Source organism: Drosophila serrata, unplaced genomic scaffold (genome assembly GCF_035046125.1).
Source record: "Drosophila serrata isolate PLE 108 unplaced genomic scaffold, ASM3504612v1 contig_204, whole genome shotgun sequence".
NCBI classification, from domain to species: domain Eukaryota; kingdom Metazoa; phylum Arthropoda; class Insecta; order Diptera; family Drosophilidae; genus Drosophila; species Drosophila serrata.
Genome location: NW_028257102.1, coordinates 311,805 through 328,801, shown reverse-complemented (window position 1 = coordinate 328,801; position 16,997 = coordinate 311,805). Strand labels below are relative to the sequence as shown.

At 34.5% G+C, this 16,997-nt stretch overlaps 3 long non-coding RNA genes across 4 annotated transcripts; 1 reads left to right on the top strand and 2 right to left on the bottom strand.

The window, feature by feature from the left end:
- Positions 1–1,186: 1,186 nt before the first annotated feature.
- LOC110178930 (uncharacterized) lies at positions 1,187–4,146 on the bottom strand. Of its 2 annotated transcripts, XR_002319357.2 has the most exons (4): positions 3,255–3,464; positions 2,974–3,160; positions 1,677–2,113; positions 1,187–1,626 (listed from the first exon to the last, which is right to left on the bottom strand). It is a non-coding gene; the product is annotated as an uncharacterized LOC110178930 (long non-coding RNA). The 2 variants fall into 2 exon arrangements; XR_002319358.2 differs by lacking the exon at positions 2,974–3,160 and having other exon boundaries at positions 3,255–4,146.
- A 2,949-nt stretch (positions 4,147–7,095) lies between these two features.
- Positions 7,096–7,737, bottom strand: LOC147644279 (uncharacterized). The gene is made up of 2 exons (XR_015270861.1): positions 7,449–7,737; positions 7,096–7,394 (listed from the first exon to the last, which is right to left on the bottom strand). It is a non-coding gene; the product is annotated as an uncharacterized LOC147644279 (long non-coding RNA).
- A 5,578-nt stretch (positions 7,738–13,315) lies between these two features.
- On the top strand, positions 13,316–14,559 carry LOC147644278 (uncharacterized). Its single transcript, XR_015270862.1, has 2 exons — positions 13,316–13,471; positions 14,168–14,559. It is a non-coding gene; the product is annotated as an uncharacterized LOC147644278 (long non-coding RNA).
- The last annotated feature ends 2,438 nt before the right edge of the window (positions 14,560–16,997 follow it).

Genomic DNA, 16,997 nt, shown 5'->3' with positions numbered 1-16,997 from the left:
TTTCGCACGCACTTTTAGCTAATCAAGCTAGGTCGGTCGACATTTGCAACCGCAAAACTGTGTCTGCCACTGCGAAAAGCATCTGCATCGGGGCATCTGCATCTGGGAACGAGCCCAAGGCAGAACGGACGACGACAATCAGCGACAATTGCCCAAAGATTGCGACTAATGGTTGCCCGACGCACGTCGTCAGGCCTCGGACAGAAGGTGCCTGTGGGAGCATTGGAACCGGTTTCGAGTGCTGTCTCCTGTCTTTTGGCTTCTTCGGTCATTGCACCGGGAAAAATATCACCACCAACCAAATCATCTGTGTTTTTCACTTCAAATAGAGAATATAGCTTTAAATGTTGCCCTTGTTTTTAACCAAAACTGCTTAGGAATAAATTTTTAATTAATATCAAGATGCTGTAATCTTTTTCACTGTGCAGTCTCCTGGCTTCTGCTCTTGGCCGGCTGCAATTTTTGTGGCTCGTGCTCGGCGATTGCCAGCTGCTTGTGGCCAAAACTTATGGTTTAGCATTTAACCTGTCACTTAATCGAAAAAAGCTGCCCTCTGCCACATCCAGAAGTTTGTTAATGACGCTTGGCTCGTGCCGGGGCAGATGTTTGATCCAAAGGTATCCGGGTACTGGTTCCCCTCTGTTAGATGTCCCAGATAAGACATTTTATCGGGGCCATTGATTGTTTCGGGCTAAGTAAAGTACTCTATAAGAATTAAATTATTTCCATAATAGTTACTTGCTTTTAGCTTTGCTAGAGTATCTGGGATTTTAAAAATAAAGGAAATGATAGATAAATGAGTGGTAGAATTAGAAAAGAAATATAAAGAATGAAATAACTTTACTACAACTTTAAAAAAGGAATTTTATTTTTTTTTAGTAACTTCAGGCTTTAATTTGAAATGCTTTTCAATTGAATGCAATTATTATTTAGCTTCCTCTCAATATGCTGCTGTCTGCATATATAGCACACTGATCCAACTGACTTGTTGATCGTTGCTTTCCTCCTTTTTGTGTCGGTCCAACTTAATTGTTTCTTGCGGTTGCTGGCATTGTTGTTTCTGCCATCCGCTCGAGGGGGGAACCCCACTGCAGCCAAAAGAAATGACAACTGTGGCGACCGTGACTTTGCGCCAACTGGCGACATCCCAGCCACTGTCTTACACTTGGAAAAATATATACAGAAATTAAAACATATTTAACAGATTTATAAGAATAAATGTTAATTATAACAACAGTTTCTTATATACAAATAAAGGCATTATCTATCTTTTATATTTATTTATAATATTTGTATTTTTCTTTTTGAAATTTATTTTTGTTGCGTGTTGTAACAGTAAGAGAACTTGCAGATGGCCTCATGGCATCATTATGGGGCTGGGTCTCCAGAGTTGGTACTGGGCGAGACCTTATTTGTTTGGCGCATAATTTAAGTTAAAGCCCGTGCAAATGTCGCAGCATTGTTGCAGTTGTGTTCGCTGTCTGCTGCATGTTGCAGGTCTGCTCATTGCTTGAATGTTGCCTGGCCTACGCTCTCGGTTGCATGCAGCTGATGATGATGATGATGATGCACAGAAAAAACCAATTGTAAGAGATGAGGATCTGATCTTGAGATATCTCGGGGTTCCTGTTAAAAATATATAATATTTCCCAGCACTAAGTTAATCTTATTCTTACTGAATTATGGGGAAAACTCCATAGAACTCGCTTTACACTCCATTTTTTTTCGGTGTATTGATTCTGTGGTCCAATCCGTTGGATATGCCTGCTGGCGCTTGATTGCAGGTTGTCATGGACCCGGCGCACTCGACGCGCATCCATTCAGTCAGGACTGACAGACGGCACATATCCTATCCTCCATATAGGATCCTATAGGATCCCCATCGACCAACTGACTGCCATGTCTTCCCAATTGCATTTATTGCGGCCGTGTCCCTTTTTTTCTTTCTTTTTGACGTGGGTCGTTCTCGGTCACTTCTTACGTGATCTCCAACTGGTTTTGGCCAAGTTCTTAAATGGTCGGGGAGCTGGCAGGGAGTTGGTGGGGCGTCACATACTATATTATTGCATCTTATTCCATCTCTAAATCGGCACCAACCTCAAGTTTACATCTTCTGTAAAGCACAGAGAAAAATATATATAATCTGTATAATAATTTAAGTGATTTAAAATCAAGAAAAGGATTTAAAAATTTGAGTTAGAAAGTACCCAAAATTAAAATATACCATTTTAGTGAAATATTCAATATTTCTCTATACAATTTTAAACATGTTTTGGTTCGACTTTTTCCTGTGCATCTTTTCATAACTATATTGACACAGGCCTGGCCGTAAAGTACCACAACTTATGTGGACACAATGTGTGTGTGTGGTGTGTGTGTTGTGTGTGGCCCTGCGTGGGTGGGTGGTGCAGTCAGATAAGATATGTTCACATATATGTACATTCATATATCTGCTTTTAAACCGTACAAAATCTGCATAAATGTGCCGCAGCTGAAGGCTTTAAGTGTTATTTTTGTAGGCCTCTAGAAGTTGCCGAACCTAGAGACTTGGCATAAGTAAACTTAACGAGTTTCACAACTAGTATGTATCAGATTACTTTCACATTAAAAAAGAGTATGATTTAAATGTAAAAGTTAGTGAAACCAAGTTATTTTTCAGCATTAAGCATTACACCCAACATTTGTTTAACCGCAGACGTATCAATTAGACGGACAAGCCCCAAAAAATCTCTTAATTCTGTGGGCTGAGCTTAACCCAATTTACTCGACACACAAAGGTTCTTTAAAGAAGAGATTAAAAAATGATTTCCCTTGGCTATCGGAGCTTTGTATCTAACGATGAAGATTGTTAAATGAAAATAACCACCTTTGAATTTGTTTTGAGACATGTTCAGAGATACTGAAATAAAGATTGAATTTAGTTTAAGGCTGGAATTATGTTATATCAGCTTATTACGTTTTATTTTAACTTACGCTTAAATAAACTTAGAAACTCTGTATGCATTAGGCACCATTATCTTGTTTCATTTGAGAAAAGTTAATTTTAATTAACTGAGGAGTTCGCTAGAAACTTGAATTCAAGTTTCGAGGCATCTTATCAAAACGATTGAAAGAGTGCTCCAAACAGTTCGGGCCATTGAAATTAATTATTTTGTATGCACTAAAAAAAAAACAAACAACTTAAATTGATTTTAAAAGGAAGTTTCTTCAATTGTAGCTAAATTTCTTACAAATATAAATTGACTAGCGCTTACCTTCTGTTAACTCGGTAGTCCATCGATACTTTACTTATTTCAAATTAATAAAATAATTGAAAAAGACAAATAGAAAAGTTAAATTTAATCAGAAATCTACATACTTCTTTGACGTTTGGAATTAGTTTTATTTATTTTTTAATTATTTGCTTGCCATTGCATAAATACCCGAAAACTGAACGATTTTAAGCGTCTCCATAAGAAACTTCAAAGTGTGAAACCAAATCACGTAAAAGATTTCGAAGGAACTTAGGCGGAACTGAACTCTTGCATATTGACATTATTTTGGATTGTATGTTACGTGCAGTCGTGTTTACCTATTCAGGCATATATAAAGCTAGATTTTCTCAAGAAAGTTTAGACGTATTCTTCTTGGTTCCTCTAATGGCTTTCCGTTTTCCCATAGGTTCTGCAGCATCAATGTTGAGCTGCTTTGCTTGCGGTTCTTAAAGACCTTTTAAAACCGAATATATCTGTTTCTGGATCCCTCGAAGGTGAGCTTGAGTCCTCCTCCATAATACAATTAATAATACATACAATATATGGAGGATTCAAGCACACCTTCGAGGGATCCAAAAACAATTGCAAATGTATTCGGCTTTAAAAGGTCTTCAACAACCGCAAAGAAAGCTGGTCAACATTGATGCTGCAGATCCTGTGGTAAAAGGGAAAACCATTGGAGGAACCAAGAAGAAAACGGCTAAAATTTCTCAGGAAAATCGAGCTGAATATATGTATGTACAAATGCGTGAACAGGTAAACAGGTAAACTGTCCAAAATAATGTTATCATCCAAGAGTCCAATAAGCGAGAGTTTCTCCTAAGTTCCTCAGAGTTCTTTTACTTCATTTTGTTAACACTTTGGAGTTTCTTATGGAAACGCTGAATATAGTTTAGTTTTTTTTGATTGACTTCAGTTATTTATGCAATAGTAAACAAATAATAAAAATTTACAATGTACAAAAAAAGTACACAAAATCCAAAGATCTATTCAGTGCAAAAGTATGTAGACTTCTGATTTTATTTGTAACTTTTGTATTGACGTTTTCAATTATTTAATAATGTTAAATAAAAAGCCTTCTTTGATTTATTTTGAAATAATTTTTTTGATGTTAGATAAGGCAAGCTTAAATTGATTTATATTTTAAAGAAATATAGCTGCAATTGATAGATTTATTTAATATTTAGATGTAGGAGCTCAAGAATTCAGAAAATGTATCGATTTATTTAATATATGAGTTAAAAATCTACATATTAAAATCAAATTAAATAGTTTTTTTTATTTTATATTTTTAATTGCGTCTGTATCAGAATTATAAACTAGATTTTAATTCTGAAATGAACTGAATTTTAAATCTTTTCTTATTGTATATTTATATTTATATTTCGTATATTAAATATTATATGTTAATAGAAAATAAAAATACTATATATACTATAAATTTTATTATTATAATATAGATTATTTTTTGTTTTGAATTCAGTAGAAAACCCAAGTTCAAGTGGCTGCTCATGAAAGTACACCAGACTCTTGCTCGCAAAAACCATTGCATACTTTTTTGGGACTTCCGGCAATAAGTGATATTGAGAAGAAATTGAAATTTTATAGAACGAAAAAGTAAAAAAAGAGGAAAAACGTTAGATAGACATTGAATAAACGTAATGATAAAATAAAAATTTATTTAAAAATGTATATAAATCATTTATAAACCATTTTTTCCCTGTGTATAGATGGAGTGAGTAGGGGATAGAAGACGACGACGACGACGACGACAGAAGAACAGTAGCAGTGAAAAGTTTAATGAGCTGCGTGAACGAGGAAGAGGAAGAAATGTACAACAGCAACCACAAAATCAACCGCAACAACAACGCAGCAAAGAAGTCAAAACAAAAACAGAGAACGATCGAAAAGCGCGTTTGTTTTGATTGTACGAAAAAGACAGCAACATATACAAAATAAAATCAAAACAAAAAAAAAAAGCCTAGTCAGAAGAGCAGAAGAAAGAAAAAACGATGGAAAACGCGACAACGGCTTTTAAATTAAAAAAAGTTGCTGGCACAGCATAAGAGCATAAAACATACAAAGAGAGTAATGCAGGAGAGTGAAAGAAACTGGTTTTCTGCACTCCCACTCAAAACAAGGAGAGAGGAGATCTTAATTGCTCACACTCGCTCTCTACACACTCTTGCTGTGAAATTTAAGCTCAGCTCTCGCTCAGGCTTTACGTTTCTTCTCTCACTGGCTTCCGTCTCTTTCTGCTTACGTTGTTACGGAAAGTCTTACGTTAAATATATAAAACTATAAACAATTATTTGCTTTCATTGTGTGATCTATAAATGAAGTTTTGTTTATTTGATTCAATTATTTCAAAGAAAGGTTAATAGATTGGCTTGACTTTCTTTCCTGTAACTATAGTCTAAATGAGCAACAGTCTTGATAACTTTAATATATGTTTTGTTGATATGAATCTACATTGTACATTGAGTTCAAAGCCTTTTCTGAACCTGACCTAGACAACCAGCAAATAAAATATCTTGGCTTGTTCCGTAGGTAAACAAATTATTATACATATCTACACATCTATAAACTTAAGATCTTGGTGATTCTCGGTTTAAATAGTAATTATCCTTTATAGATCCCAAGTAAACGGGTTAAGGCTAACGGTAAACATCACTTATCATAATCAGGCGACACGATATAGACCTGAAGATGTATCCTTAAGGATATGATGATAGTTTGATGATATGATGATACGATTTATTTGCTCACTCTTAAAGTTGATCAATTTAGAACTTTCCAAATGATTTTCTTATTGAAAACAAAACAACATTAATTAAATAAACGGGTATTTAATGGTCGAAACACTTGAACAAAGTTTATGTTGCACTTTTTTTGTGTTTAATGGTTTGCCTTCCGTTGACCCAACTAAGACTCTCTTTTCCTGTCTCCATTATTTGAAAGCTTTTCCTAGATCTACTTGGGCAATCTTTCTTTCGGCTGCTTTATTAGGCTGCGACACGAGCGCAAAAAAAAGTGGGTTAAATTAATAAGTTTAGGCGGTTGGTTGGTTATTTGGTACTGGCGTCATCTTTTTTGGGCCTGGTTGCCAATCTCTGGCTGGTTTAATAGTTCCTTTTTCCTGGCTCAGTTCGTGACTCGTTTTGCGTGCAACACAGAGGCAGAGGCAGAGTCAGAGAAACCTTTTGCTGCACCAGATATATACATAAATATATACATAATTGTTCGATTGATAAAGCCTGCCGCTCGACCCCAAGACTCGGTCTTGGTCTAATTTATTTGCGCCTTGAAGTTCCCGCCCCTCGATTATGGTTAGCTTTATTTGTTTCTTGGTCAGCAGCAATAAAATCAAGAAAATTGAATGCGCTAAGCCGTATAATAAAGTTGCACCCACGTCCAACCAGTAGTTGGACTTGTGTTGACCCCATAATTCCTGGTCTTAATTGATTACCTTTGGCTACCTCGGTGGGTGGACTCAAAGAATATGTAAAGTATTTTAACTACACACACTATCTCCTGTTGATAAAGGCACACAAAGTACATTATAATTATGACTTTCTAAAGTCCCCCGTCAATCAGTCTGGAATTTCTCTTATCTCACTTTGCAACTTTGTTCTTGAACTTAAAACTGTTTCAAGTAAAATAATATAGTTTAATTCATTTCCTGTAAACAGTATTTATCGTGCTTAGCGAATATCCGTTAGGGGAAGTTTTACTTAAATAAATGATTGTTGAATAAATAAGTGATTATTAAATTTCTAACAGAAACTAAAATAATAAACATAATAGATGTATGTGTATTAAAAAAAGTAATTTCTGTCGATTTATTTTTATATATATTTTGATTTTATTTTCCTTAAAATGAATGAAACATAAAATGTGATATTTATTTTATGTTTTAAAGTCTTAATTTCCATAAAAGCGCTCCTTTCAGTGTGTAAAGTATGTGTAAAGCTCTAGAATCTAGGATAGACGATCCCTGGTTGCAAGGACAAGGCTTTAGATGATCATATTCTACATCCTTAGAGCTTCTGCATGTTCCACATGTGTATTCATTGCCAGGTTTAACTAAAATTTGACATCCAAGTGATTTTGACCAGACGCAACATATCTCAATATCAGCTGGAATTTCATAAAGTGAAATTATTTATTACAGTAAATATGTTCAATGATTACTCTCGGTTATATTTAAGTCATTCGGTATGCATCTGGATAAATCATTGGTGGGATCAGGTGTATTCCACTCCGAGTTTAAGGAACGTGCTTTAAATTTATATTGGCCACAGCTATATCCACTATTGGTATCAATTATACAATCAAGTTTAGTATGTCTTGTACTGGCTTGATGATCGCATTGATCTCCATGATCGCCCCTGCAGTCAACGCATTGATACGATGCCTTTACAAATATACCAATTAAAGGGAAAATTTGAAAAACTAAAATCAATTTCAAAATCATGACATTAAATTCTAGGATTGCTTCATAGCGATATTTCAAAAAGGGTTGCAATAGTAAAATTAAATTATAAAGAAAATATCTATGTAAAATCTAGATGAATATCTTAACTCCTCTCTTGTGGCACTTGTATTTCTCTATGTTTTAAATATATCAAATAAATAATGAATAATAAGTACAAATATTAATATCATTTGGTGAAAAACATTACTTATTTAGGGGTTTACTTTTAAAAGTAATTTTTTTATTTTTGAATTAATGTAGTGAATAACGCATTAAGTCTAAGACCTACATGTATCCTATGAAATTATGTTGGGGTATACATTATTATGTGATATTTTTAATATTTTTTTACTATCTTTTTTACTATATTTTTTTACTATATTTTTTATTATATTTTCTTACCATGTCCCCATATGACATCTCCAGACCAGTTCAATCGTCTGAAGACGAAGACTTGTCATTTGGCCGGGAGACTTGTGGCACTGCATCTCACATAGCATCGCATCGCTTGTCACTAAATTGACCCATTTCGGAGCTTAAGGCGATGCCACAAAGGAGGCAGCCAAGAAAATGGAAGAGGAAAACCAGACTGACGAGCTTTAGAGCTGCTGTGCCCGGGTATGGTATGGTATGGTATGGCTTGGTATGGGGGAGGAGGCCAGTTGCACTGACTTTGTGCATGTAAGTACATAACGTACATACGATGCATGCCAGTAAACATTCTTTTGGGGCAATCGGTAACTTTAAACTTCTCGTTTTTCGTTCTCCAAGTGCTCCTCGGGCTGGCCATTGCATTCTTATCTTAATATGCACATTTCTTTTGCGTGCTTCTGGATTCTCCTGGATCTTCCGGATCCAAAGATACGTGGATTGCTTACTTACGTGGCGCTCATTCTTTTTTCAGTATCCACCATCCGTCTCTCTCTCTCTCTGGCACTCTCTGTCACTCTCTTTCTCTCGCTCATTAGTAAGCCAAGTAACGGTTAACATTGTTGTCGCTTATGTAATGACATATGGAATGCACCACAGCCACCATATATCTGTACACTTGGGGTCAAAATAATAGTACTTAATTGCGAAGCATAATTTGCACAATTTAAATAAGATCACATTAGACAAGAAAGGTAACTTCATGTTTATATACCCTTGCAGTTTGCAATTAAATTAAAGGATCGATTATAACTAAGCTTCATCACTTTATTAGAGTTGCAAATAAATATAATAAATAAAAAATAATGATAAAATAAAATAATATAATAATAATACTATTAACACTAGTATTTTGTTTACATTTGTCAACTTGTGACATGCTACCTCTGCTCTGTTGTCACTAATGACACAAATTGCTTAGTCTCCTCATCATTCATTGAGGGTTTAATTATGCTGATGAGTTCGTTTCAACAAATTATAACAATGCGCAGAGTTACGATAACTCTCTCAATTGATGAAACAAATAAAATAAGAAATAAGATGAAACAAATAAAATAAGAAAATACTAAAATAGAAAGTATTATTTAATCACTTTAAAAATTGATATGGTTATAATAAGAGTTAAATAATATATGATATATTATTTAATTGAACCGAAATTTAAATGAGAACCAACTAATTAAAGTATATTCGAGCATATAATAAAGCTTAGCTCTAAATAAGTGAAATTTAATAAATGATTACACAAGTTTCTTGCTAAATACTCCCTCAAAAACTTTCATAACTTAACCCAAATGTAAACATTGATTAATAACATAACCCATTTCCTTTGTATCTATGCCAAAAAAAAATAAATAAAAAATAAACTTACAAATTCGCAAGACAACATAAATCATTTGCTCTCGTGACTTTGTCTCCCATCGAGACCCATTTAAGATAGATGAGCTTACCTACCATCAGGTGACCCCAGACCACAAAAGATGCTTACAGCAAATGGGATTATCTGCAAATGAAATCATAATTTTTCGGCAAAGACCACATCTTAATTATTACCCCGATTTTAGTTTATTTTTTTTATTTCAAATTTGCATAGTTTCCTTTGGCAACTAATTAACATTAATCATACGAACCACAAAAGTTATGCTCGAGAAGCAAACAAAAATTCACGGTCACTCTCACTTTGAGTATGGAAAACATATGCTGGAAAAATATAAAAAATTATGCCGGCAAAATGTGTTGCCTGATTTAATGAGCCGCAAGACATTCATCATAAAGTTATGAAAAGTTGAGTGAACCCGGACTGAGCCTATACCTATACCTCTTTGTAATTAATCAGCGCTCTTGAAATTTGTATAAATATTAATTTAGTATTCAAAAATTCAGCAGCAGTGAGTCAGTCGGTCTGTCAGTCAGGTGGCAGTAGATTTTTTTTGACACCCAGAAAATTAACCGGAAAGAGCAGCACGCGAGGTTGAAACCAGTTCTAAGCCTGGTTTAAATTAACCAACATTTTGTTGTTTTTGGAAAATTAGAATACATTTGGGATGAAATATTTGTTCGATTTAAGATAACCCAGAGTTAAATGACTTCCTTTAGTTGAAGGTAGCCCAGAAGAAGAACTCATTTGCATATTAGAAAGCCAAGTCAACCCTTCATTATAATTGATTAGTCGCAACGTCACAAAAGATCTTTCATCTCTGCATATCTAATCGCCAATAGGATGTTCCTCTTGGCTTTAAAGATGTATGTCAAATTTTTTGGCAAGCTTTTATTTATTTTCTTTTATTATTTATATATTTTTCATACATATACATATCATTCACAGTGAAATTGTGTCGCATTAGTGACACAGATCTTTGTGACTTCTCTCATGTGGTTTCACTTATTTTTCGCAATTGTTTTTATATCTCCTCCGCCCCTTTTTTTGTTGTTATTAAGTCTTAAGCTTGTTTTATGTGTGAAAGATCTTACTCAGTTGTTTTCTTAATGATTTTGTAAATTTTTTTTATTGAATTCTCATTGTTCAATCATTGGGACTTTGTCTATTTCGTTTGTATTTTTATTTGGGAACGTGGGATCGTATGTGGGGATTGCAAATTTTTGTAAAAGTTGGCAAAAAGTGTGGGAAGAAATTAGAGGAATTGGTTTGGCTAGATCGATATGTCTTTTGACGCTGATCAAGAATATATATAATTTATTGGGTCAGAAATGATTTCTTCTCTGAGTTATAAGCTTCTGACTGAAATTCAAATACTCTGCAAAGAGTGTTAGAAGGGGAAAACTTTTGAAAAAGGTGTCAGTAGAGATTGCGATTGCACGCAAATCGAAGAATTTCCAACGTGGGAAAACAAGTTCGACATCGCCCCAAAATCAAGTCAAGCTGAAAAGCGTTAAAAGCTTAAACAAGCCACAAAGTACACAGAAGAAAATAAGCGAAATTATTAATTTACTTAAGTAGATCAAATCGAATCAAAACCTAAGTAAAGCAAATTACATAAAATTGTTATTTCTCATTATCTATTTCATATTTGAATAATAAAATATCAAATTAAACTAGTTTTCTGTGCAGTGTTCGATCCATTGCCACATTTAAATCGCTCACACGGCTCACACTGAAGACTAACAGAAAGATACAAAAGATTCGAGATACAAGATATCTATCCATCCAGTCAAAGATACATTTCCCCCCAGTTTCGAGTTTCGATTGCAGCTCATCTGAGATAGTTTTTTTTGGGTACAAATCGGAATAGTTGCAATTTCCTCTGATCGGCAATTTCAGCGTCACCATTAGCGTTTTGCCGTCTTTGGCCAAGACCAAGAGAGCCTGCAGTTAATTGTCTATAATTATGCATTAATGAATGCATCTGGCCGAGAGCACGAAATCATGTTTGAGAATTCTTGCATGAAACGTTGCATGCTCTATGTTAGCCTTCGCTCTCAGCATCTTTCGTTTGCAGATCGCATTCGAGTCTATTGAAAATCGATAAATTCTCAAATTGCACGCTTCGATCGCATGTCGTTGATAATGATCGGTGTTCCAAATGGTCCTCTAGCTCTTAGTCAGTGGCCACTGGATGAGTGTGTGCTTAAAGGTGGGGTTGCATTTCGCCTTATAAATGTACTTACCTGTGTTTAAGGTGAGCTCATTTGATGACTGATTTTAGTTGCTAAAATCACTTTCATTGTGCGGAGTTTATAATTAAGAAGAAAAAACTTTAATTGGAAAACTTGTAGAGTTCGGAAAGAGGTTGAAATTCTTGATGTGTCCCTCATATAAGGCATATCCTTTGTAGCAGACTGTACTTAAGGGTTTTTTGTTATCGATATTTAATCGATTTACATTAAATTAAGTGTTCGTTCTATTAAAAAATCTTTGTTAAATCATATTCTGTTCTTTAACTCTTAACACACTTTACTGAAGGGGATTTTTATGATCGATATTTAATAGATTTACGTAAATTGAGTTGTAAGTTCTTTCTTATTGAATATGGTCAAGCATAACCTTTTGCCTTTCATTAAAAACCATTGTTAAATCATATTCTTTTCATAACCATTTTTAAAGAACCAATAAATTTACAATTTCTAAGCCTTGGTCAACTTTTTGTTAGCACAAAAAAAACCAAGGAACGCTTTTGGTCAGCACCGATTTGGCTTAAAGTGGCTTGGCCCGCACACACATTCAACCTTCTCCGCTAATTGCGGCCCACACATGGTCCAAAAAACTAGGCCCAGACCGCCATGCCAAATGAGTGTGAGTTTGAGTACCCGATATGTGAGTATAAGTACGAGTTTGAACGAGTACACGAGTACACACTTGCCGCCTGCCTGACCAGAGAAAAATAAAAACCATTTAGCATTTTGCACGTTGGCGACAGATTTGCATCTGAATATGCAAAGCACAATAAATTGTTAGCCATGGCAAAAGCAACAATGTAAAGTGCATGCTTTAATGCGGCATTTTGTCTATTTAATTAAATTTTGATTAATTGTCAATGCGCCACGAAACGTTCATTAGTTATAATGAAATATTGTGTGTGGGCTTTCAAGAATTATTTTGTTACTGTTTATATGACTTTATAGAGTGTTACTGCGAGAATTCCAAAGAAATACTTAAGGAAATATATGCAAGTTTTCTATTAAAAGATTTATAATAGAAGTGGGTATTGTATAATAATTATTTTAAATGATTTTAGACGAGTACAAGCAAAGAAAGTGTCAGAGAGCCTCTTAAAATCTAACTATTTCATATTTTCTGTATAATATTTGACTAGTAAAGAAGCAGTACATTTATATTCTATTCTCCCATGAAAAATGTATATAACCCATCAAAAAACAGTCTCAAAATTCTGTTTTTATAACCAGATTTGACCTTCAATGGACACGATTCAAAGTGATTATTAGAAATCACTAAGCGACGCCCCGAAAAAATTGAGTGCGAAGCTTTGGCTATCATTGACCTTTTCGACATTATTTGTTGTTGTTCCGATTTTTAAGCTCAAATCAACAATATATATTGCCTATGTCTGTGTGTTTTGTTTTTACTAGCAGCAGCATGAAATACGGCAAATGTAATTACCATAACAAATAAAAATATTCTCGCCTAATTGCCTCGAAACAAAAGTCGGCACAATGGCAAGTGAGTCGATGGCGATAAAGCCATATTGTAGTTACCATATAGCAACGGTTTAAACTGGGCCCCAGGGGAGTTACCAATTGCAGACCTTCAATTGGCAAAATTTTTAATACGATCGTTGCGGATCAACTCTTTCAGTCAAAACTGGGCAAAAGATCAGCCATATTTAAAGTCAAGGTTTCATTTAAATATATTTTTTTGGCTATTGTTTATGCATTGCGGCTTTGTTTATGTGCCACTCTGGCCACATACCATAATTGTTATAATTATTGCATTTTAATACCCTTTCAGGGTATTGTTATTTTGGTCAAATTTAAATTGAATGACTATGTACATTATTCTATTTATTTATTTCTATTCTATTTTTATTTAATATCTGTCTATAATCCTCTAACTGTCCAACTCTCTAACTCTGTAACTATGTAACTCCGTAACTCTGTAACTCTGTAACTCTGTAACTCTAACTCTGTAAGTTTCAACTTTCTAACTCTGTAACTCTCTCTCTAACTCTGTAATTCAAATTCTGTAGCTCTGTAAATCTGTAACTATCTAACGCTGTTACTCTGTAACTCTGTAACTCTGTAACTCTGTAACTCTGTAACTCTGTAACTCTCTAACTCTGTAACTCTGTAATTCTGTAACTCTGTCACTCTGTAACTCTGTCACTCTGTAACTCTGTAACTCTCTAACTCTGTAACTCTGTAATTCTGTAGCTCTGTAAATCTGTAACTCTGTAACTCTCTAACTCTGTAACTCTGCAACTCTGTAACTCTGTAATTCTGTAACTCTGTTACTCTGTAACTATCTAACGCTGTTACTCTGTAACTCTGTAACTCTAATTCGCTCTATCTCTCTCTCTGCCTATCATTCCAGATACCTCCTTCTCCCTTGCTCTCACTGTCTGTTCTCTTTACTCGTGGACTATAAATACAGGTACGATCGGCCCGCCGGCCTCATTCTGTCCGAGGGGTACCCAGTGTAAACATCTAAAGTGACGGTGTTAGTGTTATGATTTCCCTTCAACATTGTTTAAATTGTCTAAAATTTATAAAATGCTAATGTTTATAAATAATAAAGCCCTAATCATATTCTGTAAATATAAGAACACATTCGAACCCATGATCCCACATATATGTAACTGCAAGGGTATACATACTTCGGCTTCTCTTCTTCTTTTTACTTATATTCAACATTTGTATTTTGTCGTAATGACTTGCAGTATTTTGATGGTACATTAAATTATCTTTTATTTGATTTTTATTACATTTCTTGTTGTTAGTAATTATTTTGCGATTATTGCTATAAAACGGTTGGGTGCAGCTGTTGCTAATTATATTTTTGCGGTAATTATTTGGCATATTTATATGTAAATAAATTTCCAATGAGGTCATTTAATGGTTAATAAATTCAAGCATAAAGAAAAATATTTTATTTAAAGCTTGAGAACTTATTTAAATAAAGAATAAGTTTTCTTTGCATTGCACTTTTAAGATCTTGTCATATGGTTGGTAAAGATATGTTATTGGTTAAAATATAGAAACATAAAATATATTTCAGCTCACGAAACACTTGATATATATTTTATAAGAAAATTTTCAAGCTCTATTTGGATCTCTGGTTAAATCTTTGTGACCTTTAAGACGATGTCAGATTTGGCCAGATCGACCATTCTCTTGCGATCTTTAAATGGTCGATGGTATCTCACAGCCTCTCCAGTCACCGGGCTAATCTCTTTGCTGGTCAATTAATGTCCGCTTCGCTTCGATTTCAACTTGAGCAGATAAAACGTCAAAGATATTTCCCAAAATATTTTATGTGATTTGTTAAGAGTTTTTTTTAAATATTTTTTTTCTACTAAACTAATGTGCTGCAATTACGTTGGTCGATTGGCATTTAATTAAAACAAATATTAGGAGGAGGGAAAAACGCACTCAGGAGTAGACAGAGTGGCCTGTCCGGCTCTCAGGTTTATCTTCACGATATCGTGGATTTGACAGGTTTAGGCTCGCCTGATGTTTATTTATAAAGTTGCCTTTGTTTTTGTTTTGTTTTAATCTGCAAAGATTTGCATTTCTGTCTGTGCAAATGATTTATGTATATATCTCTTGTTGTTGCTGCTGTCAGCGCCATCATCAAATGTGGATTTCCATTATATATATATATATCCCGAGCCGATGAATTGTGAGTAGTCTCCGTTTTCATTGAATCCGGCAGCTTATTTGCCTTTCAATCAAAGCCACTCGGGCGAGGGAAATAAGTTTACATTTGGCTGGATTTGCTGATATATATATAAATAAATATTTTTTGCCTTATTTTGTTTTTGAGTTTTGTTTCAAGAGTCCACTTCAAACTGTCTTTGCAGTCAATAAAACCAGTTCCGGATTTTATATTGAAGGTCTGGGTCAAGCGGCTGGAACGTTATATAATGCAAGCTAGAGGAATTTAATTGGAATGATGAGAAATATAAGTTTTTAATAACGATTTTAATGATTTTTGTACTTTCAGAAAACACTAAGAAGTTAATAACAAACCGGCTTTTCGTGATAGTAGATTGTAAACCCAATTAATAACATTTAATGTGCAAAATTATTAATTCCCCATCACAATCTAAGGTTAATCCAAGCAAATCTTCCACCATTTCTCTATGGTTTCTCCAAGCGAATTTCTCTCAAACAAATGATTCCCATTCACTGAACAAGCTAAAGAAAATGAATCCAACAAGAAATATATATATACGGTTGTAGATATAGATATCGCATCTATCAGTGTTAAAAGCCACCGCCGCACCTTTTGATAACAACATTACTTTTATTATGATGTATTTTCATGATTTTTGACACAAAACAAGCTAAACAAATTATTTTTAATTGCTACATTGCCTTCCCCCAACGGAGCCTGAGGAAAAAGTGTGAAAACTGGAAGAAATCCGCAAAAGCCTGCCAACGGGTATAAATAATAGAAATGTTGTCTGAGTGCCCCGTCTGGGTCTTCAGATTCACAAGAAGATCGGCAGTTGCGATTTAGCACAAGTGAAAAAAAAACCTGAGAGCTTCTGCTGGAAATGGAGAAAAATAAAGTATAGAATATAGAGGCACTGAAAAAAATATTTGTATTATGAAATTATAGTTCTATCCCTTACCAGAGAGTGAAATCTATCTGCTGAAGTATTTTAAAGACTCAAATAATTCCTTTTTCTTAGAAATATTTTTAGTTCAGTTAATTCCTAAGCCATAAGCATTTATAACATAATTATTAATATATTTATAAATTTTATTTGTTATATTTATAATATATAACTTAAATATATTTCTTTCCCTGTACGGTGAGAGCGAAGAAAAAAGCAACCACAACACGATCTTCATGATCATGAAGAACATAGCCTTACCATGGTGTATCTGTGCGCCCAACAAACTCCACATGTGGTCGGATCAGATCGGATCGGCTGGGTTATAGGATAGCATCGGATCGAATGGGAGTATAGAGTGGGGTGGAGTGGAGGTTGGAGGATGGGAGTGGATTGGAGTAAAGTGATGACGTCGGCCACTTAAGCCTCTGAGAGAGGGAAAGAGTCCAACCCAAGCAACAAGATCTGCGTCACAGAGCCAGGCTCAACCTAAATGTTGTAACATAAACAAAACCAAAAGGGGGAGAGAGAGGGTTGGATATGGTTTCCCGGGAGTTGGAGATACTTGACTTGAGAGGA